The following is a 25,864-nucleotide window of genomic DNA, read 5'->3' on the forward strand; positions in this document are numbered from 1 at the left end:
GGAGATGTTAATAACAAAATAAGTAGAGACATCTTATCCACAATTGAAGTATAAAATTTCTATATAGAACAAGTGCTGTCTTTAAATTAAAAAAATATCTTAAATCTCACAATTTTGAGGAATAACATGCAGCTATCATCATCATTTTTAATGAGCGAAAAGCATTAGAGTGTTATAATAAATGCCAGTGATGTAGAAGACACACATACACACGCACACACACAAATAAATTGAAAGATACCAAGAAAATTCAAAGAATGTTTGAGACTTATAAAAATGAAGGTGAGAAAAGAAAAATACTGACAATATATGTAGTTTTTTTTTTTTTTTTTTAAGGCTCAGGAAAGTTGAAAGAGAGCCACTGAGGATCAGACTATGCCATCAGCTCTAAAAAATTAAAAAAAAAAATTATTTCTAATTTAATTTTAAACTGCTACATTTGGAAGATATGTGTCCAAACAGTGTGAAAAAAAATAAAACAGTGATTATAAGTAGAGTTAAAAAATAGATACATGTTCAATTTTTCTAAAATTGTAGGAAATTTTTTCTAAAATGTAATTTTAAAAAAAATTTTAAAATAGATATAACATGTCAAGAATAGTCTACAAAATAGGGTTTTGATGTTTATAGAAATGTGGACTTTTATCTTGAGTCATAATTGACATTTAACACTGCTGTATATTATGTCCATGTCTTGTTTATATTATAACTGGAAGTTTGAACCTTTTGAACTCTTTTATCCATTTTGCTACCCTACCCGTTGCCTTTGGCAAACCACCAATCTGTCCTCTGTATCTAAAATTCATATTCTTTAAGATTTCACATGTGAAATCATATAGTACTTGTATTTCTCTAACCCATTTCACTTATTACAATGCCTTCAGTGTTCAACTATGTTGTCTCAAATGGCAATATGTCCTTTTTTATGGCAAAATAATATTCCATTGTATATAAATTTACCACATCTTCTTTATCCATTCTTCTGCAATAGACTAGTATAAATAATGCTGTAATAAACACGCATACAGCTTTTAATTAAACACAAAAATTAGATGTAAATACAAATAGGTCTAAACATATAAGTAGTAAAGTTAAATTGTAGAGAGGGAGAGATTCAAAATTTTGAAGACAAGAGAAATTACTAATTTTTAAAGATGTCTTTTCTATCTAGGATACCGATATGATGAAAAATGACTTTATATCTATATATGCACACATACACTATATCTATACAATTGACAATGAGATGAAGATGATGAAGAATCAAACAATTGTGTTATAGATTATTTGTATATATGTATGTATTCAACTAAGTATTCTAGAGTTCAATATTTTTCTATATGATATAAAGGATGCTTATTGCTGTTTTAGTATAAAAATAAATATATAAAAATAAAAATGCATTTACATGAAAAAAGGTAATCAAACTAGGATTAAATACTTAAAATTACTTTCAAATAAATTATTTTATTGGTACGAATAAAGTACTTGCTCATGTAAAATTTCCCTTGTGGCTCTAAGAGCAAACAAACATATTCAATTACTCAGATATTTCCTCAAGTCCATATTTCCTGTTTCATAATCAACGTGTTCTTGTATTCAGCTTAATTTATAATTTTGTATTTAACAGAGAAATTAGGTCTAACTTGATTCCAGCATTTAATATTTGATATAAAATAAAATAAATTTCATGTTACCAAACATAATTATCATTTACTTAAGAAAGTGTCGTTTCTTGTTAACACACAGAATATTCAAATTTGATGGAACAATACAATTAAATTCACTAAATTACTGTTTAATTTGATATATTTTTGCCTAAAATATGTTTTAGCATAATTCAAGCATCACATGCTTGAAAATAATAGGTCACAATATCTCTATATAATTTCTATTATGCAAACAAATTTTTATGGAATTTCACCTTCTAAAAGTATAATTTATGAGGGATTATTTATAATTTATCTTTTGTTCAAACACTTTTTTCTTTATGAAAAATTGAATGAAATTTTATGAATTATGTGGTTATGTTCTCTCATTTTCCAGATGAGAAATAAAATCAAAATTCTGTTTTTCCTGAGAAGTGTTGCACCAAGTTAATATCCATTTCAATATTCTTTTGCATAATAATTCTCTTCCAAAATAGTCAATGCATTATATTGAGACAATGTGTAATTTTAGGTATTATTTCTTCATATATTTTAAAATAATTATATATTTTTCTACTACAGGCCCATGATAGTATTGCTTAGCTTTCTGATTGCAATGGATTCATTTAAATGGGAACTCTTGTTCACAAATATGTTCACTCTTTCCTGTCTATTTTATAGTCAATTTAGTTAATTTAAATCATGTACCCTTACTCTTGTATTTAAGTTTCGTAATTGTTTTTGAACATCTGTAAAATATTAAGTAGTCTCAATTAAATTTGACATGTTTTATAAATAACTATGCTCAGTTTCTAGAGCATTTCTATAATCCTAGCAAAGAGTGCTTTTTTTTTCTATATAATGTTTCATTAAATACTAACATCAATGACTCTGTGAAGTGGGTAAGATTAACTACATTTCCCAGTTAAAACTGAGATTCAAGTGGTAAAGTTATATCCTGAATCAGGAATATAGCTAGTAACAGAAACAGAGATCTTTAATCTACATATTTGGCCTGTACTTTCCTTACAGACTGATAACTGTTGAATGATGTTTTCATGATCTCATGTGTTAAAGAATTTGCACTTAGGCAACAAAATGTTTATAAGAAACAGAGAGTAGCTCAAATGTATATAATTTTTACACTGTCTAATAATTCAGTATTTCTCAAGATGGAGAATGTCCAAATTTGATCATAATTTTATGTGGTATTATCAGATATAAAAATGGCCCCCCATTATCCCCATCATTGTATTCAAGCAATTGGATAAACCCCTCTCTTCAGGTGTGGTCTGGACTTGATGACCCATTTCCCCAGTTGACAACTTAATTGCAGACTTGGGAGTGATCTGAACAAGATGACCCAGCCAAGTACCTTCTGATTTCCCACTCAGAGAAGTAATGAAATAATAGATGTTTGTTATTTTAAGGCCTACATTTTTAGGTAATTTGTTACACAGCAATAGATAAATAATACAGTTGCCAAAACCAAGGAAACTTAGTTTTTAAAACTGTTTTTAGATATATTTCAAAGTTTAACTCTAAGACATACTTTTTTATATTTCTACTTTATAAGTTTTATAGTTCTGCTTTCTTGGATTAATTTATAGGAGGAATAATTTATGCTAATTTTTAGCCACCTTTCTGATTTATTCCCTAGGTTATGTTTTACTTTTAACAGCAACAGGAAAAAAAAAACAAACTAATATTTATCACAGCATTTGTTATCATAATAAAATTATCTTAATAAATGTAATTTCAATAATGTGAGACTACTTAAATATATTTATTAAAGTATTAATCTAAAATAGTATAGTTTAATTAATTTAGTAATTTATAGTTTATTATAATTCATTTTAATAACTTTATATTTTATACATTTTGACATGTTAAACAAATGAGAAATCTTAGGAAGTTAAATATTTATTCCTTTTAGTAGACTTTTTCTTTACTGCGTCAATGATTTTAGAAAATTTGTAATTTATTTAATTTTCAATAATGATGACTCAAATATGTGATGTAATATTTGACTCAGATCTATTGTACTATTAATAGTAGAAAGCTTTTACCCAGCACTTATTTCTCAGATATTGCATTGAACTAGTGATACTTCAAGTGTGTTCCATAGACCATTGCCATCTTTTATGTATTCTTCTGATTTTATTGTGTTGATAATGTGTTCCACAACTTTGATGAATTTATTTATTAGTTTTCATGTGTTTGGAATTAAAAATTAACATAATATGAGAAACCATCACTATTAGAATGGCTCGAATACACACACACACACACAAAACTGATGATAGAAACTGCTAATGAGAATGTAGATTAATGGGAATTCTTCTTTACCATTGTTTGGAATGCACAATTGTATAGGTATTTCGGGAAGTTGGCAATTTCTTACATAACAAATCATTATCTTACTTTATAATCCAAGAATTGTTTCGCTATGTGTTTACTCAACTGATATGTACATATACACACATGGAAAAAAAAACTGCACATGAATGTTTATAGCAGCTTTATGTTAACCTATTTAATTATGAATGTTTATAATCACAGCATTTGAAAATAACCAAGATTAATAGATAAACTAACTAAAATATATCAGTACAGTGAAATATTAATCAGCAATAAAAAGAAATGAGTTGTTAAACAATACAAAGATATAGATGAATGGTATGACTATATGAATAAATACTGCTAAGTGAAAAGATCCAGTCTGAAAACCTACATAATGAATCATACCAAGTATATGATATTTGGGGAAAAACAAATAAAAGACCAGAAAAGATTAGAGATAACCAGGGATTAGGGATTATAGAATGAAGTTGATTACATGACAATTTGTTATTTTAAAGGCAGTGAAACTATTCTGTATGAAATTGTAATGGTGGGCACATGATACTACTCATCGGACGAAACTCATAGAATTTTACAGTACAAGGAATAAGCTTCAGTGCATGTAAATAAAAAAAAAGTTTAGAGATCTCAGGATAGAACGCAGAATGTGACAAAACAGTAAAACTTCGAGTGTATTAAATAACAACTGAAAAGAGTGTGGGAAAATATGCTCACTTAAGTGAGTTTTGAAATAAGTGGAATGTGTACAACTAAATGCAAAAGAAACCATACAAAAATACTGTACTCTAGTTGCTAAAGTTATTTCCCACAGGAGTTTGGTTAACAATTCTGATACTGCTATACAAGTATATTGGAATTGAACATTTAAATTATGGATGGCGGATAGTGGGAACCAAGTTGCTCACTGTTGAAGTGGGAGGTTGCAAGCAAGCAAGAGGAGAAGTCTAGAATGATCCATGTTGTAATGGATTAGAACTGGAGATATCTATGTGAACTAATATTAATATAGATCCAGATAGTAACATGTACAAGAATATTCTCCATTTATAATTAGTGAATTTGTCTATTTCTCTTTGCAGTTATAATATTTTTTGCTTCATACTTTTTGATATATTGTATTACTCATTTAAGACTGTTAGGTCTTCTCGGAGAATTGGTGCTTTATCATTATGTAATGCTCTACTTATCATACATTTTCTGTGTCCATCAATTTTAACTTATCTGTGTCTTTATGTTATTCATAAAATAGTTTTTTTCTAGACAACAGAGTTGCATTCTTGTTTTTTATTCACAAAAATCTTTGTTTTTAGCTGATTTATTTGGACCATTCACGTTTAAAGTGTTTATTTATATTATTTTGGATTTATATCAACCATGTTTGTTGTACCCATTTTATGTTCATTGAATTTGTCCTTTATTTCTTTTTTATTCATCTTTTTCTGTCATCTTTTGTTTCAACTGAGCATTTAATATAATGCCATTTTAAGTTCAGTCTGCTGATGAGCCCTTATAAAGTCTTCTTCACTTATCTTATAGTGTTTTGATGTTTAGTATTTTATCTTGATTCTTTTATAGGATTTTCACCTTTTTACTTACACACACATTTGTTCTTACGTGTTTTCTACTTTTTATATTTGGGCACTTAACGTATTATTTTAAATTCCCTTTCTGATGACTACAAAATCTGTTTTATACCTGAGTCTGATTCGGATGCTTGCTTTGTCTCTTCAAACTGTGTTTTCACTTGAATTTGGATATTATTCAGGTCTTCATCCTGAGAACCTAGTGGAGTTTCTGGAAGTAAAACCCAAAAGGCTCCTCACCAAGATTGAGGACCCTATAGTTTCTCATTCTTATATTAGTCCACAATCAGCATCCAGTAGTTTAATAATATTGCCATTTAATTGTTCCTACGAATTTATGTCTCCAGCTGCTTCTATTTCAAGTAAGCAAATCTTGACTATGACTCTCTGGAATTACCTCTCTTTCCAGAATTCATGTTGGAGATTTGCTCTGCAAACTCAGATCTTTGATGCACATAAGAAAAGTCATCTATTTTCAGTTTGTTCAGCTTTTTCTTGTTTTAAGGATACAAATGGTGACTTCTAAGCTCTTTTCATGTTGAGGCTGAAAGCAGGAGTCATACCAGCCTATTTTTATGCATGTTTTTAATAAAAAATTTAAATGATACGGGGAAAATATGCACGATGTAAACAATACATAATAAAATTCTACTCAGACATTATATTATTTCAGTATGATTATTAATAAAAGAGAATATGTGAGAGAGAGAAAGAAAAAAAGGAAGGAAGGAGAATAAGAAAGAAAGCAGACTTGGAAAAATAAACTCCTGGAATTGTGATGACAAAAGAAATGAGAACAATAAAGCTGAAGTTTCATCTCAAACAGTGCATAAAAATTATATAAAGAAGAAAGCGTTATTTTAGTACTTTAAAAAATGGCTATGCTAAAGCCACAAATACAGGTTTCTTTCCAGCTAGCCATCCACAAATATGTATTTTTTTTCACAATAGTCTAAGTAATCAATGTTTTGAAAGAGTAACTTTTTTTGTGGATTTTATTTTCGTTTTAGTATCCTTAACTGTATATTTTGTAAAAAAGCTGAGTAACTCTTTTGTCAGGGTGAGTTATATGAGTATAGATAAGAAAATTGTCAGAAAACACATAATTAAATAAATCACGAATAATCTCCTGACTTAACATGTACATTGAGAACATGTCAAGCAATATGTATTTTTAAAATATATTCTGCTTTCTGAGTGCCGAGGTCCAATGATGATACTGTTTATCCCTTTTCCTTGGATTTTTCTGTGAGTGCATATTATTTAGAGCACACTCAGGCTTCAAAACTTGAGTGCTAAGACCAAGTCTTGATTTATATTCATGTCATAACTTATTTTACTATTGCTGGCCCCTTTTTTGATTTCTCTATTCTGTTGATGATAGGCCTAGAAGAGAAGAAAATATACGTATATGCATTGATATAATTATGTACATATTCTACCCATATTCTTCCTATAGTAAAAATCTGTCAAAATTCTCAACAATTGTTTAGCACACTCTTTAAATTAAACCCAATGACTTCTGTTACATTACTCCTGCAATGAAAGTTTTATACAAAACATTTTAGGTTGTTCATTGTGAAGTATTTAAATAGTAAATGAAATGGGAAAAAAATCACTAACAACTCTAGGAAGTTTTATTTGAATAAAACCTTAGTAAACTTATTTCCTGCAAAATGAGCTTGTTTATAAAATAAGAGGATCGAATCCAGTACCAGTTTCTTATGTTTACACAGCTTTAGTTTCTAAAATCTATGTAATTTATAGTCAATTAATCCATTAGCTTATTTTCTTCAACATAATTTAGCAAAGCTAATAAGTTTTCATTTGCTAATACTAAAGCTTCAAATTTACTTATGAAATAATCAAAAATGTTATTCAGAACTGATAGAAGAATTCAGTGTAATCTATACAAATGTTTTATGCATTATCTAGTTCACTAAAAGTGGCAATTCAAAGATATATACATATACATATATACATACTGAAAATTCAAGGTAATAGTGCACTTTTGCAGATTTTCGTTCTATATATCTTGCTTTTATCTTCTCTCTCTTCTTTTTCTCTCTCTCTCACATGTACACACATACACAAACATATACATGTTTTTCTTCAATTAATAAAGATAAAGGTCTTGGAAAGGTGATAAAGTTTGTAGTAAACATAAATAAAGAATATACTTAGATTTATTTTATAGTCAGGCAAGAGCCATAGTATAGATGGATTCAGTTTCAAGTAAGCAATGATTACTGTTTGTTGGTAAATACTTATCTGAATCTTAACATGTTGAAAGATACCTTATCAGGCTGAAAATAATTTCCCTTAGATTGATTATAGATACTTGATTACACGCACACACACACACACACACACACACACACACACCATGATATATCATATATGCAACAACAAATGGTGCACATTCAACCAAGTATTACTTTTCTATTAGTATGCATCGTTGACTGATCCCAAATATAAAATACTTTTTGAATTTGTTACTCCCTATTTTCTTAGTAGCTTGCATCTCTAGCTCTCTATAAAACTTCCATAACCTGTATTGGGAGAAATACTAACTTTTCTGTGTCCCCATACCACTCACAGTCCATGTGAATTATAACACACATCATTATTATAACACACATAATACACATATAACACACTGCATAACGATCTTTGTTTTTATCTATGTAACTACACTACATTTTACCAAGCACTTAAAAAATTAATGAATATTTTGATTTCTATTTCTATAAAAGTTTTGAGCCAATACCATTCTTTTATTTTTTTAAATATTCAGTCTAACTATAGATGATGTTTTACTTTTTTTATAATACATACTAAGCTGTTGATAAATAGTCAGCTCATGTCTTTCCTTTTCTATAGCTTTCTATTGCAACGGATCTCATGTGGGAACATATCTCATGGGTATCTGAGTATTATAATTTCCTGAGTAAGGTCATAGTACTAAACTATTTCCTTATAAACTGTAAACTTTATGCTGTGATCTCCATACACAAATTTTATTAAGACTTTCTAAATATTAGGTCATCTATACACATTTGGATTTTCTTCAGTTAATGTTTTGCATTAAGATGATAGCACAAATCACAAATTAAGTTTAAATTAATCTTAATTTTCTTTAAAAATAGACAAATTTTATTCAAAATTATTTAGTTATTTCAAGATTCCTGGAATAGAGTGGTCATAAATATACCACTGAAAACTTAAGTTTAAAAATAAACTTTTATTTTCCCCATATGCTTTCTAAATGAAAGTAGTATGGCTACAGACCAATCTCTCTCTGAAGAGGGTGGAAATAAGAATTAAAGAATCTAAGCAATTTCCACTTTTTACATTTTTGGTAATATTAATGAATTTAAATAAAAGAATAAAGCAAAGAATAAAGAAATTAAAAAAGAATGTTTAAATAAGTTACCTAAGGTAACATTGCAGGTAAGTATCAAACCTGGGATTTGACAGGAAGTAGTCTGGCTTTGAGGATTCCTTTACTAACTGTTAAACCTTAACATTACATCAACATTTTTTTTTTGACAAATATCTACCAGGTTGAAAAATCATAATGTTATATTAATTTACTTTTCCTAAGAGATATATAAATTCTTCTCCAACTTTGTATAATGTACTGCATAGAGGGTTAGCACCTTTTGCAAACTAACACCTGTAGCAGGAAACATTGCATAATATACAAGGAAAATTGGAGATTTTGCATATATACAAAATACTATAAATATAAATGTGTAGATTATGGACAGGAGCCTAGAGAAGCTTTGTTTAAAGCTGTGACACAGTATGGGAGTAGTTCAGATGACATAACACTGTAAATATTTTCTTCAGTTTCACTGACATATCGAAGCCTCATGTAAAACTGGTCTTCAGATGACCGTTGGAATCACTCCAGCATTATTAATTCCTACCATATGAAAAAATAGATTTAAAAAAAGAAGACCGTAAACTTATGTCGAATGCGTATTTGTTTATTTTCACTCTGCTCTGTATTACTATTATTAGCAAGCATGTGTATACACTAAACTTGGATGTTTATATTTTCCAAAAAACAAGCTCTGTCTTTCAGGCTAAAGTACTTGGGTAAAGATGTAATAGCTAGCTTAAAACTCAAACCAACATGAATAGAGCCTACTCAGTGGTCATATTTAAGTATAAAATGATAAAAATACCCACAGGGTTTTTTTATCCCATATACAATTTTCTCAGATGATCAGGTCAGACAGTTTCCCACAAGATTACTTGTCTGCACTGGTAAGGGGTATTGATAGAAAAATTATTGTGCCTAATTTAAGGCTATCTTATTATGGAGAAATCTAGTTTCTTAATATATTTTAAATTTTTCTGGATAATGTTTTCCCAAATCGCTTAGGAAGTTTAATGATAACTGATGTTGAGTTGTACTATAATAAAATTATGCATTTTAAAATCTGTTTATATTTTAAATAAATAACATAAGGCCAGGATGTTCATTGTAACCTAAATCTTTCATAGTCTTTACCAAAAATCTATCCAAATCAGATAATACAGTGTAAACTGAGCTGGCTCATAATAACTGATAAAATAAAGACATATATTTAGAATTAATTGAGAGAGAACAAAATGCCTAAAGTTATATAAAATGTGTCATTTTTTTGAAAATATGCATTTATACATATATTTTTATTTAAATACCAATATTTAATCTTTAGTCACCCTGAAGTTGGGTTTTCCAGTATCCCTGGCCTTTATCTTGTACTTAATTATGGGGAATATTTCAAATCAGGCAAAGCTCCTCTTTTGGGAATTGCATTCTGAGCTACACTTTCAGATATCAGGGTCACCATCTAATGACTCGTATAATCATCACCACTCCCTCTTCCACCTCACCTCTTACTTCCATGAGCTAGATACGTCATATTAGTCTCACTCGTATTTTCATTATTTTTGCAAACAGTTGAATAATTATAAATGTGTTTGGTGTAGAATAAAGAAAGGTTATATAATTTGTTGTATCTCCCCATAAATAGTCTAGTCTAGTGATGTGATAATGTCTATACATTTCTACAGTAAATAAAAAATATATATAGTTAGAATTTAAAAAGCTCAATTGTCATGAATTAAGAAGGATGAGTCTACGGCCATGCCACCCTGAGCAAGCTCAATCCCATCTGGTCTCGGAAGCTAAGCAGGGTTAGGCCTGGTTAGTACTTGGATGAGAGACTACCTAGGAAGACCAGGTGCTGTAGGTATAAAAAAAATAAAAAATAAGAGAATGTGAGCTGACAAGATCTTTGCAATTTGTGAGGTCAACCAAGGGTTGCCTCGTCTTAAAAAAAAAAAAAAAGAATGAATTACTTCTTAGTATGTACAATTGTACAATGTATTCCTCATAATAATTATGAAACTTTTAATAGAAGGATATTGAGTTAGAAAGGAGGACACCAACAGTAAATATCAATAGTACTATGTATGGAAATGATCAAGTCTTTCTAGAATATATTTTTGTCAAGCTAAAACAATATAGTGACGTTTTGTAGTTATTTTCAACTTTAGAATATATTTTCAATTTAGATTTAAAATACAAAGGGGAAATAACCATCAACTTAGATGTAAAAGATGCTTAATTTCTGTGACATTATAAAACAATTTATATAAGATAAACTAGGGGTTGGAAAACAAACATCAAAATTTATCACATCCTTTAAGTGTCAATAATTTTAAAATAAAAGAACAATCAAACACCATAACCAAATGACTTGGATTGATACAGAGATTTTATAAAATTTTATTTAAAAAGAAATAATGTATAAGTTTTAATATATACCTGTCAAAGTGTAATATTATATAAGGAAAGAGAAACAACAATTAGGCCTTAATTTAATACTAATGTGGCTATTTCTTTTCCTTGTCATAGGGAAGAGGACAGGACTGGGTAGTGCTTGAACGGTCGTTTTTCAAGCTATGCATTAGAAGAGGCTTGCACTATTGCTTCTTGCATCTCATTGGCCAGAACTTAGTCCACTAAGGAACAGATGAGCCAGAAAGTGTAGCATGAAAGTAGTACATAGCTAAAACTTGACTGTATTAAGTTTAAAAAACGGAAACTCAAATATTGCTGAGCAGATATCTGATTTGCCAAAGAAGCTGAGATAAAATTTTATATGTGTAATCCCAAGTATTTTTTATTTAACCTTTATTTCATACTAACTCCACATATTTCTTTGAATGAATCACGTCCAATTCAAATTGTCCTTATATAGTTTATGATATATTATTTAATATTAATTTTCAATGAGCCTGTTAAATTTTGAGCACAAGATTAATATTTTATAAATATTTCACAGTTACTAAAACTGCAGAAGATAGATGCCTAATTAAACTGTGTTCAGAGAATGAATGACCCTTTGCTACGGTGATCTCATTATTCAGTACATTTTTGTTGTTCACTGATAATTGGAAGGTGAAGAAAAAAACCATGCTTACAACACATTTGTGCTCACTTTGCACATTCTATCAGGTAAAAATGTTTTGTTGAATTTTCATACAAAGTATATGTTAGCCATTTATAATACTTTGAAGAATTGTTACTGTTATTATGTAAATTGCTTGAGGATTGTTAATTTCATATTGCCTGCCTAATGTTTTTTTTGGCTATAAATTAGTTTGCTATTTCAGAAACAAGAGAAATTATTTTTGTATAGTTATACATATATCAGATGGCAAAATTTAGTTTTGTTTCTTATTTCCTTTAATTTCTGTACTTTCCAAACATTATTTGTAGATGATTTATTTTTTGGCTGAATTATGTTTTGATGCTCAGTATACATGGTTCTTAATGCTGGCTACATATCAGTTTCACTTGGAATAATTTTTTTACCAATTTGTTTAAAAAGACTTTGGTTTATCACCCCTGAGGATTCAGATTTCATATTTTGAGGCTAGAAAATGAGGAACATGATTTTTAGGCAGACTCAAGGTTGATCTTTCTTTAGAATCAAACTCAAAAACAACTTCTTAGAAATGAGGCAGGCTGGAATAATGGTTACTATGTCAGGTTCTGAAATCAGAAACAGAGGAAAAAAGTAACAATTACACAACTCATTGACTATAGATTTAGAGGTAGTTATTTAACCTGATAGTCCTTATTGTGACACCAGATACTTAGTAAGCAAAACAACAAATATTAGCTGCATTATTATTATTATTATTTATTAGAGATGTTTTTCATAGTATACTCTTTCTCTAATTCCTTCCATTTGATACTATCTCCCTCACTTTTAAAAAATATAGTTATAAAAATTTTTATTCTACCTCAATTTTTGTTATTAAAATAATATTCTGTTGTGGAGAAGATGGTGAACTTCTAGGACATCTATTTTAGTCATTTATTCAAAAGTATTCCTTTTATGTTCTAGGCATTCCATCCTGGCATTGGGCTTACATCCAAGACCAAAACAGGGATAAAAAAATATCCGTTCTCATGTAATTTATATGTAACTGGGTGGTGGACAAAAATAATCCAAATAAAGAAATTTTGATGATAAGAGCTATCTGACAAAGCAGAAAAGGGAGACAGGATATGAGTGGCAATCAATTATAATATTCACGGTCTCAGAAGACCTCACCATAAAGATGAAAGTTGAACAAAAACCTGAAAAAGTCATCTGAGTGAGACATGTAGATATATGGCAAAGTCCCTGGCAAAGTCCCTGACAAAGTCCCTGAGTCAGGAACAAGGCTACTGTTGGAGAACAGGCAAAGAGGCCAATCAGTTTGAAGCGTAGTGCATGAGGGGGAAGTTAGAGGAAGTAATGTCAAAATAAAATCAGGAATGACTTGTAAATGATTATAACAATTTTAATCTCTGAAAAAAATTATGAAGAGAATTCACCTAGTAGGATCAATTAGGATTCTCTCTTGTGAATAGATTAAAAAATGAAAACAGGAAGACCTCTTAGGAAACTAAAACAACAATGCAGGCAAGAATTAATTATAGCTTTGACAAAGGCAATAGTAAAGGAAATAATGAGAATTAGTCCATTTATGAAAACATTTTGAAGATAGACCAAACTTTTTGTTTATGAATCAGATGTTAAAAAGTAAGGGAGAGAGAGAAGTTGAATATCTCAAGAGTTAAAGCTTTATTCTCAAGATATAAAATTGTTTTAGATTCCCAGGTGAGAATCATTTAGAATAATTAGATTTCTGTTGATAAAGGATGGGAAAATATTCAATCCGTTTATTCAAACCATTGGAAATGCATAATGAAATAGTTTATATGCTAGTATGTATTCACTGGCTTGTCATTAAATTTAGAAATTCATATACTACAAAAGCATCAGATTTTCATAAAAGGTTGATCAACATTCTCTGTCTAGGTAGTATCAATTATTTTTATGACATTAAATGTCAACTGTATGTTTTCAACTCTCAGATTTGCATACCTAACCTAACACTTTCTCCAAGCCCCAAACTGGGGAATCATTCTCAATTCCTTTATGTTTCATACAAAAATATAGGTCATATTTTGAAGATAGCTTCAAAACATCTTTTCCATACCTACTGCCATCTTCCTTGAACAATATTCTGTTGTACTCTCTGCATAACAGTGTGATTGTTTCCATAATGTACCCCGTCTTCATTCCTTCTCCATAGCAGCCAGAGTGATTCTTTTAAAAATATAAATAAACAAAAACTCATAGACGCAGACAACAGTTTAGTGGTTACCAAGGGAAAAAGTGGATGAGGAATATAGATAAGAGTAAAGGGAGTCAAAGATATGGTTACAGGATATTTAACTTTGAGTGGTGAACACACAATGCAATAAAAAGATAATATATTATTGAATTGTACACTTGAAACCTATATAATTTTATTAACCAATGTCACTTCAATAAGTTTAATTTTAAAAGTTTGAGTAAAAAAAATATTTTCTCAAAAAATGTAAATAAAATCCTATCCCTTCTTAAAATGTGTATAACTTCCCTTTCAACCTGAATTAAATCTAATATATCATAACAAACTATAAAATATGCATTTCCCTCTTCTCCAAATAAAAAAAATGACCTTATCACCCTCCTCTCTCACTTCTCTGATATATTTTTTTTCAATTTCTACAGCATAGAAATGCCATTCTGCTTTAGTGAGTTTTCGCTAAGTGATGTTGCTTATACCTAGGCTTTTCTACAGTGTCCATTAAGTAGGTGTAAAAATTTTTTTAATCTATAGACCACAATTAAAAGCTTATTTTTTAAAAGACACCTTTTATGACCAGCTAGTCTAAATAATAACTCCCTCCTCTTCCTCCTTTTAGTTTTCCAGTATTCAGGTTTATCACACTTCTGGGCTAAAAAAAGATGATACTACACCATTCCTTGAGTACTTACTCCTATGAAGGTATCGTTATCTTTAGGGCACCAGCCTAATGCTAAGGTAGATCTGAGCTGAGATGAGGTGTGTATTTATTACAAAAGTTTAATTTAACAAAAAGTTAATCTTAGTGTTTTTCCTGAAATTTGATTCTGACATTTCTGAATTATTATTATTTTGATATGTGGACACATACATTTGTTATTTTAAAACTGCTAGTGGACTTCTTGTACTAAAAGATAAACTCTAAATTTGTCTTTAAGAAAATATGACACTTTGAGGAATTGGATTAAACAAAACAGATAATGAGAAATAAGCAAAACTTTTATGAATCTTTTTGAAATGAGAACTAAATATCATTTTCTGGATCCAAAAATATCCAATTAATGAGAATATAAGAAAAAAAGTTTATTTTTAGGAGACAAGCTCATCAGAGATTGTAGTCGTTAAATGGTGAGTTTGGATTGTGGGATTGGGGAGAGATCAGTTCCCCGCCCCTCCTTCTTGGTGTTCATAGAATTTGAGGCCAACATTTTAGATAGGAAGAATATAGGTAAGAACAATATTGGCAGCAAAGGTTAAGGTGATAGGAGAGTGGAGGAAATTCTAGAGAGGTATTTGACCTATGTGACAGGTATCAGTCAGAATTATAACTGCATTAATCATTTTTTATCACCATGTGTTAATTCTGTTATCACCAAATTTCAGTGAAGTTTTGAAAATGTCAAAATTTTATATAAAATGTGCCTTGGAGATTTAATGGATGCCTATGAATACTGGAAAGGCTTTAGGGGAGATAAAACAGCTTATAAATTGACAATCCTGTGATCTTTACAAAATACACGGAGGAGTTGCAGGCATCAAGTGACTGTTCACTACCTAAGATGACTGTCAGAGCAGAACACCTTTATGAGATATGTAAGCATCGCTTAAAGAAGCCTGCATATACATGAATAAGTTAATTGGGAGAAGATTTGAATTCTGAGATCAAGAAAGATGAATAACAGACTAAAATTACTTAGGTAATTTTAAAAGAAAACTTAAACTCTAGAATAATTAGAGACCAGTAGCTCAAAGAAGGAATTGCATACTTAATTTCTATTCCATAGGAAAAGGACTATTAATTCAATATTTTTCGGTTCCTTTTTCTTATTTTTTCTTACATCATTTTGTTAAAACATGAGAATATGTCTTAAAATATCACACACCAATTGCATTTCTTAAATTTTCACTTTCAGCACAGTTCTTTGCCCAATATCTTAGTGCTCTTCTTTAGGATAATCCTAATAGACTGAAGTTTTATTATCTCCTCTTCCTACTATTTGGCCCTGTGTCATTTTAACAAAATAGTATATATGAAAAATAATCCCTTGCAAAAACTGAGCACCCACATTTCTAACATTTGACTGTTAGAACTCACCTTAAATGATGTGGATCATTTATCTGCTTGCCTAATTTCAATGCAGCCCAATTATGGATATTAAGAAGAAAATAATGACAACTTTTAAGAAGGAGAATAGAGTAGGGATTTCTGGCTACTCCACGGAGCCCTTAAATTTCTACAGTTTTATATGAGACAAATATAGATCTCTGTTTTAGGAAATACACAGTTTAAAACAGCCAGAGTTTCTTCCCCATCTACTTAAAGACACCATTTCCCCCTGATGGAGAGAGTGTATAGGGCATTGAACACTATTCTCAGCATGACTCCATTAATTGTGTAGTAACAAGTCATTAATCCAGATTCTAATGTTAGAATGTATACCAACTTCTTTTTCATAGCAATAAAGTTTAATTTTCTACATTGACAATTTGTGAGTCTATCATTAGATAGATATCTTGTGAGAAAAAATGTAGACTACAATCCTACTGCTCCCCGAATTTATTCAGTTGTGCTAATTCTACATGCAACTACTGTATTATTATCCTCATAGAGAAAATAATTTCCAGTTGATTTCTTAGATTTTTATCATATAGAGTGTAAATTAAAAACAAGATTATTGTCATATATACAACCCGATACATGGCCTGTTATATGTAATTTCCAAAAGCCAAAGCAATTAAGAAAAGAGAAAAATATAAATTGTGTACAAAAATGAGAAAATATAAGGAAAATAAGTTAATGTCATTTGATATTTCATGGATTGTTTGTTTTAAGGTTTTATTTATTTTTCTCCATTATGTTTACTAATTGAAGTATGCGTTTATAGTTTAATCTAAGTATAATATTTTGAGTTGGAAATTGGCCTTAGTGTGCTTTTACATATCACAGAATCTTGTTAAAATTTGGGGTTCACCAGCTTTAGATTGACTTTATCTTTGAAAATAACATTCAAATAATCAAAATTTTTGCTGTGAGTGTGTCATATATGTAGAAGAGTGCCAAAAAGCAGTTTATTTAAAATTTATATAAATTTTGGATTCCTAGCTGAACCCTGCTTATTCAAGTGATTTACTGGTCTACATTATGTGCCTATTTTTGCACAGGCTAATAAAGCAAAGAGGGGAGGGAGGATTCATTAGAGAGAGCTATTTCACTTGGTAAGAATATATGATATTCCTGAGGTCCAAGTGTACGGAAAGGGAGAAGGTTAAGCTTAAGCTTTCTTCCCAGTACAGATGACATCTTCCATAAGTAAATCACATGAATCAGAAAATTGTCATAGAGAAGATCGTACCAGAGGACATCTTTCTACAGTGAGAAGCGCCATTGCTGAGGAAGTCACATGTCCTTGAAATACCCTTGAAAGGACAAGAATTTAAGCCTGGACAGTCAGGCAAAGAATGTAGTAACACGGGCTTAAACTAGGGGACTCCCTCTTTTCTTCTCCCCTCCCCCGCCCTGCTATTTTCTTTCTCCCTCCTCTTCAACACTATGAATTGAAGACCCAAAAGGGAAAGAATGATTAAGGTGAAGAAGATTTAAAAAGCAGGATATATTCTCTCCTTATACCCAGTCATTAATAACAGAACAGTCTGCCACTGAGATTATAAGAAAAATATATGATTGAAGTTTAAATAAAATTAAATTGGATCATTCTATTTTATATGTATAATTGGAAAGTATACTGATATGGGACTTGAAAAGCATAGTTGAAGACTGTGATGAAGAACGTTATAATTATTTCACCTTGATACTCTACTGAATTTAGATTTTCTAATAAATCAGTTTTATTTATAAGGCTTCATAAAGAGGTATAGAAAGTCAAATTTTTCAAAGGCAACAAAACTTATAACAAGCACCTGAAGAAGTAGGGGTGATGGCATTCAGATAATAAGTATAGAAATACAACTTGAATAGGAGGAATATTTTTAATGAAAAAACAATTTAAAAATAAAAGATTATGAGATTGTGAGAAAAATAAAAAAAAATTACCTGGATTAGAATTGCAGTGCAACAGATAAAGTCAACATGTACTTGAAGTATGATACCAATAATTACAGTAGGTGTAGTACACCAATTATAGCATATTTTACTGAGGGAAAGCATTGGAAAAATTCTAATAAATTTTAATACACAAAGCCACTATTTCCTTAGAGGCCAGTGATATCTTGAGAAGTAGATTCTCATTGCCTTCTTACATTTCTATAATAGTATAAAGAAAATTGTATTTCTGTATCAGGCAGCCACTAGCTATTCTTTTTTTAAAAATTTATTTATTTAAATTAGTTTCAAGTATACGGTACATTGGTTAGACATCTACATAGTTCATAAAATGATTCCTCCAATTGCGCTCTCCCTCCCTGGCCCTCCACCTAGCCATCGTATTAATGCTAACTTCATTTCCTATGCCGTGCTACTCGTCCCTGTGACCAACTCTCAACCACTAATTTGTATTTCTTTAACCCTTCACTCCATTCTCCCAGCCCCCAAAGACCCTCCCCGCTGTCCATCACCAAATTGTCTACTATATTTATGAGTCTGTTTTTGATTAGTTTGTTCTTTTTATTCCTTAGATTCTGCATATAAGTGAAATCATATGCTATTTATCTCTGTTTGACTTATTTCACTCAGCATAATAACCTCTAGGTCCATTCCTGTCATTGAAAATGGTAGGATTTCATATTTTTTAATGGCTGAGTAATATTCCATTGAATATATGAACCATAATTTCTTTATCCAATCATCTGTGGATGGACATTTAGGTTGCTTCCATATCTTACCTGCCGTAAATTGCACTGCCATGAATATTGGGGTGCATAGATCTTTACGAATTATTGTTTTGGTTTTCTTTGGATAAAAACCTAGAAGTGTAATTGCTGGGTCAAAGGTATATCCATCTTTAATTTTTTGAGAAACCTCCGTACTGTTTTCCATAGAAGTTGTACAAATTTGCAATCTTACCAACACTGTATTCCAATTGCTGTTCTTAACTGGATGGTAATGGGCAACGTCAACCCAAGGAGCAGCTGTAGATTGTCATGCACTATTCACACTTAAAGTATTAGTAAGACTGGATTATCTTTATAAATTCTTTCAGTATTTGACTTTTTCTTACAGAATTGAATGAATTAACATTGTTGTAATTAATATTATAAACTTTAAGTTTAAAGAGTTAACTCTTCATTATTAGTTGAGATTAACTATAGTTCCTTAGTTCACAGTTAACAGGTGCCCAAAGTATTTACAGTAGTGAGTCACCTGAGTAGATTACTACTTTTGGCATTTGACTTTCAAGGCAATTACAGCTTCTTTAATAACTTTTGAAATATAAGAAACTTAATACCCTTTCCAAAATTCTTTATTAATAAAATTAATTTCAAGTATACTACCTCATGAAGACCAATTAGCCTTCTTTCTGTGTCAAGAAATAATAATATGGTGTGTCTGTCACCAAATGAGCATTAAAGACTTAAAATGCTTGTCAAACATTATGTTCCTCTCATCTGGTTAGATATTGCTGAACAATCAGCATTATTAGATGATCATAGATCATTTCTCTTGTATTAGCATTAATCTGGGATAACATTCATGACTGACAGTCTTATAATTGCTACGCATGTTCTCATTTTGCTTCCTACAAACAGAATCACATCACTGCATTATCGATATTGGGCATTAGTTACTTTGTCGACTTTGTCAAATATCACGTATAAGATATCTGCAGCCAATTTCCTTGTAATCCCCGGGATGCACCCCATCTGGCCTTCCATATTTTTAGACACACAATATTGTAATTTCAAATCCCTCTTCTTACATATCAGTGTCTATAACAGACATATGCTACTATTCTTTTCCTTTTGCATCGCTTGTTTGAGTATTTAGTAAAGCTTTATATATTATTTTCTCAGAATTAAAATAATGTTATATATCACTGTATGTGTTAAAAATTATAATTTCCACATGAGATATTTTAAATGTTATCTAAGCATGAACATTTTGTACTGAATCTAGGGCTTATTCTTCCCCAGTTTTCTTATCTGTTCTACATTTCTTAGCAAAGAGGTAAACTTAAGACAATATTCCAACAATATGCTAGACTGTAATGAGCACATAACATGAGAGATTCTGTGTGAGTTTACTTGGTCAAGTTTTCTCATATTATCACCATAGCATACTGTTGGGATAAACAAACAAACAAACAAACAAAAACACATACAGGACATCTCCCAAAGCCAAAATAATATATAGCTGAAAAGTAAAAATATCAATCCTGTCTATGTCATTATATTTGTTGAGTGTCAAGTCTTAATCTTAAATATCATGAAATAATTGGATTGGATCTATGTGAAGATTGTGCAGCACCAAATAAAACATTCTAAACTACCCAGTTTATATTTCTTAATAGAAGAAGACTGAAGAATAGTAATAATAAATAAAAGGTTAGAATTCTGAATCCTACGATAGTGCAATTTAGGCATATTCTTAAATCTTTGGATGTAGAGTCATAAATAAACCATTTCTAATATTTAGAGATGATTTCTTATTTAGCATAAAACAAATGTCATTACTCCAGAAATTTTGACTCCAGTGCTAGAAAATATGTATGATTGAAACATTGAACAAGGAAACTATAGGAAATAAAACAATGTAGTAAGAATACTAGGGAACACAAATAGTTAAGATATAGGTAAAATAAAATAAATAAGTATCATAATCATTAAATTGAAAATGTTCTCAAAACTGAAGTTGGAATAGAGGTAGCTTAAAGGATTTAAAATAATTTTAAATATGCTCTTACTATTTAAAAAAAAAAAACATTAAAATTAATTTTGCAACTCAGAGCTCATCCAGACAGAAAAAGTCTTTCTCATCTAATGACTGACTATGAAAAAAAATATTTTGAACATATCCATCAGGGCCCAAAAAGAACAAATTGTACACTCAATCTGGATTTTGATGGAAGTTTAATAAAGGAACTAATTACAAAAAAAATGGGCAGAATTTAGGGAATCCAAAAAGATTAAGTGCAGCCAAGAACTGTGCAGACATGAAGGGGAGAGAGTGATAACCTATAGAGAGTATCTGTAATGAGAGGGCCCTTTGGAAGCTAGACCTTTGGGAAAGGTCGCAGTCACCCACAGACACTCTGCAGTGAGTAAGGCAGGTAATTATCCCAAACTTCCTCTTTTCTATCTTGAAATCTCATGCAAGTGCATTAACCCAAATTGCTTATAATTCCAAGGCTAAGGGAGACTATTGACATAAGTCCATAAAGAGTATTCTGTCAGAACACACAACAGGGTAGAGAACAGATATGGTGAAACACATCAAAGATTTTTAAACAAAGATAAAGAAATATCATTTACTATACCATTTGCATGAAAGATGAAACTAGGACATCTTTTGAGCAAGAATAGGATGCAGCTTGAAATGAAGTTCACGCCTGGGAATATTTATAGAGATCAGAAATGTTGAGTTTATATCTAAGTCACATAATAAAACCCTCTTGGGGAAGGGTAAATGCTGTGGTTACTTTGGGGAGATGTGATGGTTTCTCTTATCTCCACCAAAATTTGCTTCAAATGCTTCATTTGATGATAACACATGCACAGACACACACACACACACACACACACACACACACACACACACCAAGAGGATAGGAAGAACTTGTTATCCATATAATAAGGCTTTCTGAAGAGAGCAAGCAGGCTTTCTAGCAAGTCCAAAAATGACTTTCTCTGGAGAGTAGGTGACTGGTTAGGAGTTTTACGATGGGTAGGACATGAGACTGGAGTGAATGTTCCCATGCACATGGCCCTGGTTTGCATTAGTTTGAACATCCTGATGGCATCAAAGGAGAGAGAACCCAAACTTTCTTATCATCCTGCCTAAAATGAAGCAGAGGAGAAGAGGGAGTGGTGGGGCTTGAAAACTGTCAGCAGTCAAATGACAAAAATGGAGTCAGACTCTATTAAAAAATGTGAAAAAAGAATGTAAATAATTAATATATAGGGAAACACTTATCCTCCTCAGTAATTAAAATGTATTTAAATATATTTTAGAACACAGAGTCTATTCCTTTTTCCTAATTTACCTCTCACTGCTCATCAGCTAACTTACTATTTGGTTTGCTTACTTACCTTTTCTAAATCTTGCTTTACAACTTAAAATACTTAAGATACTTAAGTAAATGCTCTGTACCTGTTCATCAGCACTTGTATTACTAGCATCTCTATAGTGTCAGAAGGGGAAGTATAAATAGTCAATAAATGAAAAATTGATGATATAATTACCTCTCATACTATTACATAATTATCTGGATATGTGTATAAGCATCTTTAAAGGCATTTTTCCCCCTCAAATCATTAACAGTTATTTTTGAAGAAGGCATTTATTCTACATGTTTTGACCTTGATTGATTTCTACTGAAATATTTATTCATGTTTTACTTTTGTAATTTAAAGTTTATTTTTTTTAATTTGAGGAGTTGCTAAATTAAATGTTCAATATTTATATACAAATGAATTTGCTAGTTGTTTTATTGCTGTTAACTTATAAATAAGCAGTGCACTACTAACAGGCTTAAATATGTAATGGAATGAATAATTCTGTAGGCAGATTTATTTAGCTATCCGGATATATCGCTCTTTTTAAGCCTGTTTAAATGTCATCATGTTGTCAAACAGGAGCAATGGTTCTCTGGGAAAAAGATGAAAAACAGTTTCTACTTAAATATAAAAATGTGCCTTAGTCAAGCACTAACTGCCTTAGTAGATTACAAAAGATTTCTGAATTATTATAAAAGATATGCTAAGGTAAGAAAAAACCAGTATGTTTGTTCCTGATTAAAATGATAAACAGATATATTAAAATCAGGTTTGTTTCAGTGGGTTAATGAGAATCATTAAAATTATAGTATTATTATTCAAATATAATAAAAGCTTTAAATAATATGTCTGTGGGGATGTTCTTCCTTAAGCACCATTATTTTAAAGAAAGAGTTTGAAAAGCTTTCTAGTAGCAGAGTTCAATTAGCAAGTTTCTTAATTAAATATTTAAATCGTGTAATAATATGGATCTTATATTTAATTTTAGGTTATATTTTTAAAATAGTATAAATATGAAATATAATACTATGTACAGTTGAATTATTAAATAATTAGGAAAAATAATTTTAAGTTAAAATATAATCACATCTTTTTGTCTCTGTGTTAACCTGTACTGAAGACTGGGTAATACAGACTATGTATCATCAAACATTAGTAAAAAATGTAGTATATTTTAAGTTGTAAAGACTTGTGGTAATGTAGCAGCTTTTAAAAAAATAGTGTTTTACTCTCAGCTACAAACATATTTAATAAATTTGAGTGTACGTTTCTGTATTTCCATTTTGTTTTATCTAAAGTTAAGTAACTCCAAACTCCATAGAAGATCTTTAAACAGTTAGCACATTCCATAGTGCTTGACGTAACTGAAGAGAAAGATAATATACAGCAGTTTAAAGTAGTCTCAAGATCGGCGTTTACTTTCATTATTTCATTTGGCAAGTAACCAATACATATTAGAATGTTTAATTTTGTGGTACATTTTTGTGCCTGTGCTTCTTTATATATGATGTGATTATAGTATAATGTACTTTAAATGTAAATGTGTAATATCAATTTTATTAAAACAGAGCTAGAGAGGAGAAATATTTAAATAACATGAACTAATTTGTGTCCTGTTCATTATAATAGCTGTTGGTCCCTCTGTCAATGAAAAACATAAATGTGTTTCCTTAGTCAACATTAATCCCAATAACCTCTCTCCTACAGTGGGTGTCTTGCAAACTACATGCAAGTCCAAGAGTTAATCCTAACATTCAGTGTTCACACAACTTGAATTTAATATCAGGACATGTACTTCTCCTGATGCATAACCCAAGAAATAGAGGAAAAATGGCTGTGTTGACATTAGCGAAGAGAATACATGCACCCACACACACATACACGTATTTATGCATGTACTTAATGAATGCTTTAAGAAATTTTCAAACTAAATTTGAAAAAAGATAATGTTTTAATCATAGATTTAAAACTTCCATGTGTATATCAATTGCAGTAATCCTATTTTCTAAGGAAAAATATACAATTAGATGTTCTAAATTAAAATTATTTTAAATCAGAACTCTCTAGAAACATCATCATTAAATATTTAATTAAAAAATTATTTCTAATGGTGAATATGTGCTTATATTGAGGTGAAGAATAAAGATGGGACATCCATAAACTAAAATAATAATAGAGCCCTATCGCATTTAAGTTATAAGTTCAAAGATAGACATGAAATTAATATGAGGTATGGTTCTCACTTGCTTCTAATCAAAATTACTCAAGTTCAGAAATTTATTTTTAAAAATAAGATGTTTATTTTTTAAGTATTATCAAAATGTATGTTTCCTGTTGATTCTACTTCTGCTGTTCTCTGGCTTACTAAAGTAAATGCATAGTGGCAATTCATATATTTTCTTCCTATATTTGTGACTTGAACAAATCTCAGATTTTAGAATAAGGAAAAAAAAAAAAAACAGAATTAGACCAAAATTTTTGCATGTGTTTTGACACTTTTAAATGCCATTTAATAATTACAATGTGACATATACTTTTGAGCAAAACATTTCAAAGGTGAATTTTTTAAACTTTAATGCAGATTTAACAGTATATTTGCATTGCCATACTTGACTTCAAATGAGAAGATGCAGCAACAGCAGAGCTAGAATGGATTTTCTTTATATATGATTCTCTATGATTAAATTCTCATTTTTCTGGTCAATGACTCATGTTATAAGGTCTGAAAACATTATAATGAATGCTATTAAGGAGAGTAGTGAAAATTATGTGTACTTTTTTTCAAAGTCATGTGCTCTATCAAGTCACCGGAATCAACAAAATTTTTTCCATAGTTGTACTCTAAGGCTAGTGGAAGTGGGGGTGAGTTATGTTAAAATATTAATCACAAGAACTTTTGAATGTGACCTTACTTGGAAAATGAGTCTTAGAGTTGGAATGAAAATATAAGTTAAGATGAGGTCATACTGAAGTAGGGTGGGCCTTTAATTTGATAAGACTGATATCTCAAGAAAAGAAACAGAGACAGACAGGTACAGAAAGGAGAAAACCACGTAAAGACACAGACATAGGGAGGGAAGAGGATCATGTGAATAATAAAAGGGATTAGAATTACGTAGTTCTAAATAAAGAAATGCTAAGAATTTCCAATAACCAACAGAAGCTAGGAGAGAGAGTATGGCCCTGACACCATATTGATTTCAGAATTCTAGCCTCTAGAACTGTAGAAGGATGATTTTCTGTTGTTTTAAGCCACCCAGTTTGTGGTAATTTGTTAGAGCAGCCCTACGAAATAAATGTAGGATGCCGGTATCATCCAAATCAAAGTCAGTCTCTAAGGTTGCATATCCTGATACTTCTAATATGAGTTAAGTACACCAGTCTATCCATAATATGATG

The 25,864-nt window shown here is 30.3% G+C and overlaps 1 pseudogene; it reads left to right on the forward strand.

Moving 5' to 3' along the window:
• Window positions 1-10,732: 10,732 nt before the first annotated feature.
• LOC120582868 (uncharacterized) lies at window positions 10,733-10,851 on the forward strand (annotated as a pseudogene).
• The last annotated feature ends 15,013 nt before the right edge of the window (window positions 10,852-25,864 follow it).

Source organism: Pteropus medius, unplaced genomic scaffold, assembly GCF_902729225.1.
Source record: "Pteropus medius unplaced genomic scaffold, Ma_sr-lr_union100, whole genome shotgun sequence".
NCBI classification, from domain to species: domain Eukaryota; kingdom Metazoa; phylum Chordata; class Mammalia; order Chiroptera; family Pteropodidae; genus Pteropus; species Pteropus medius.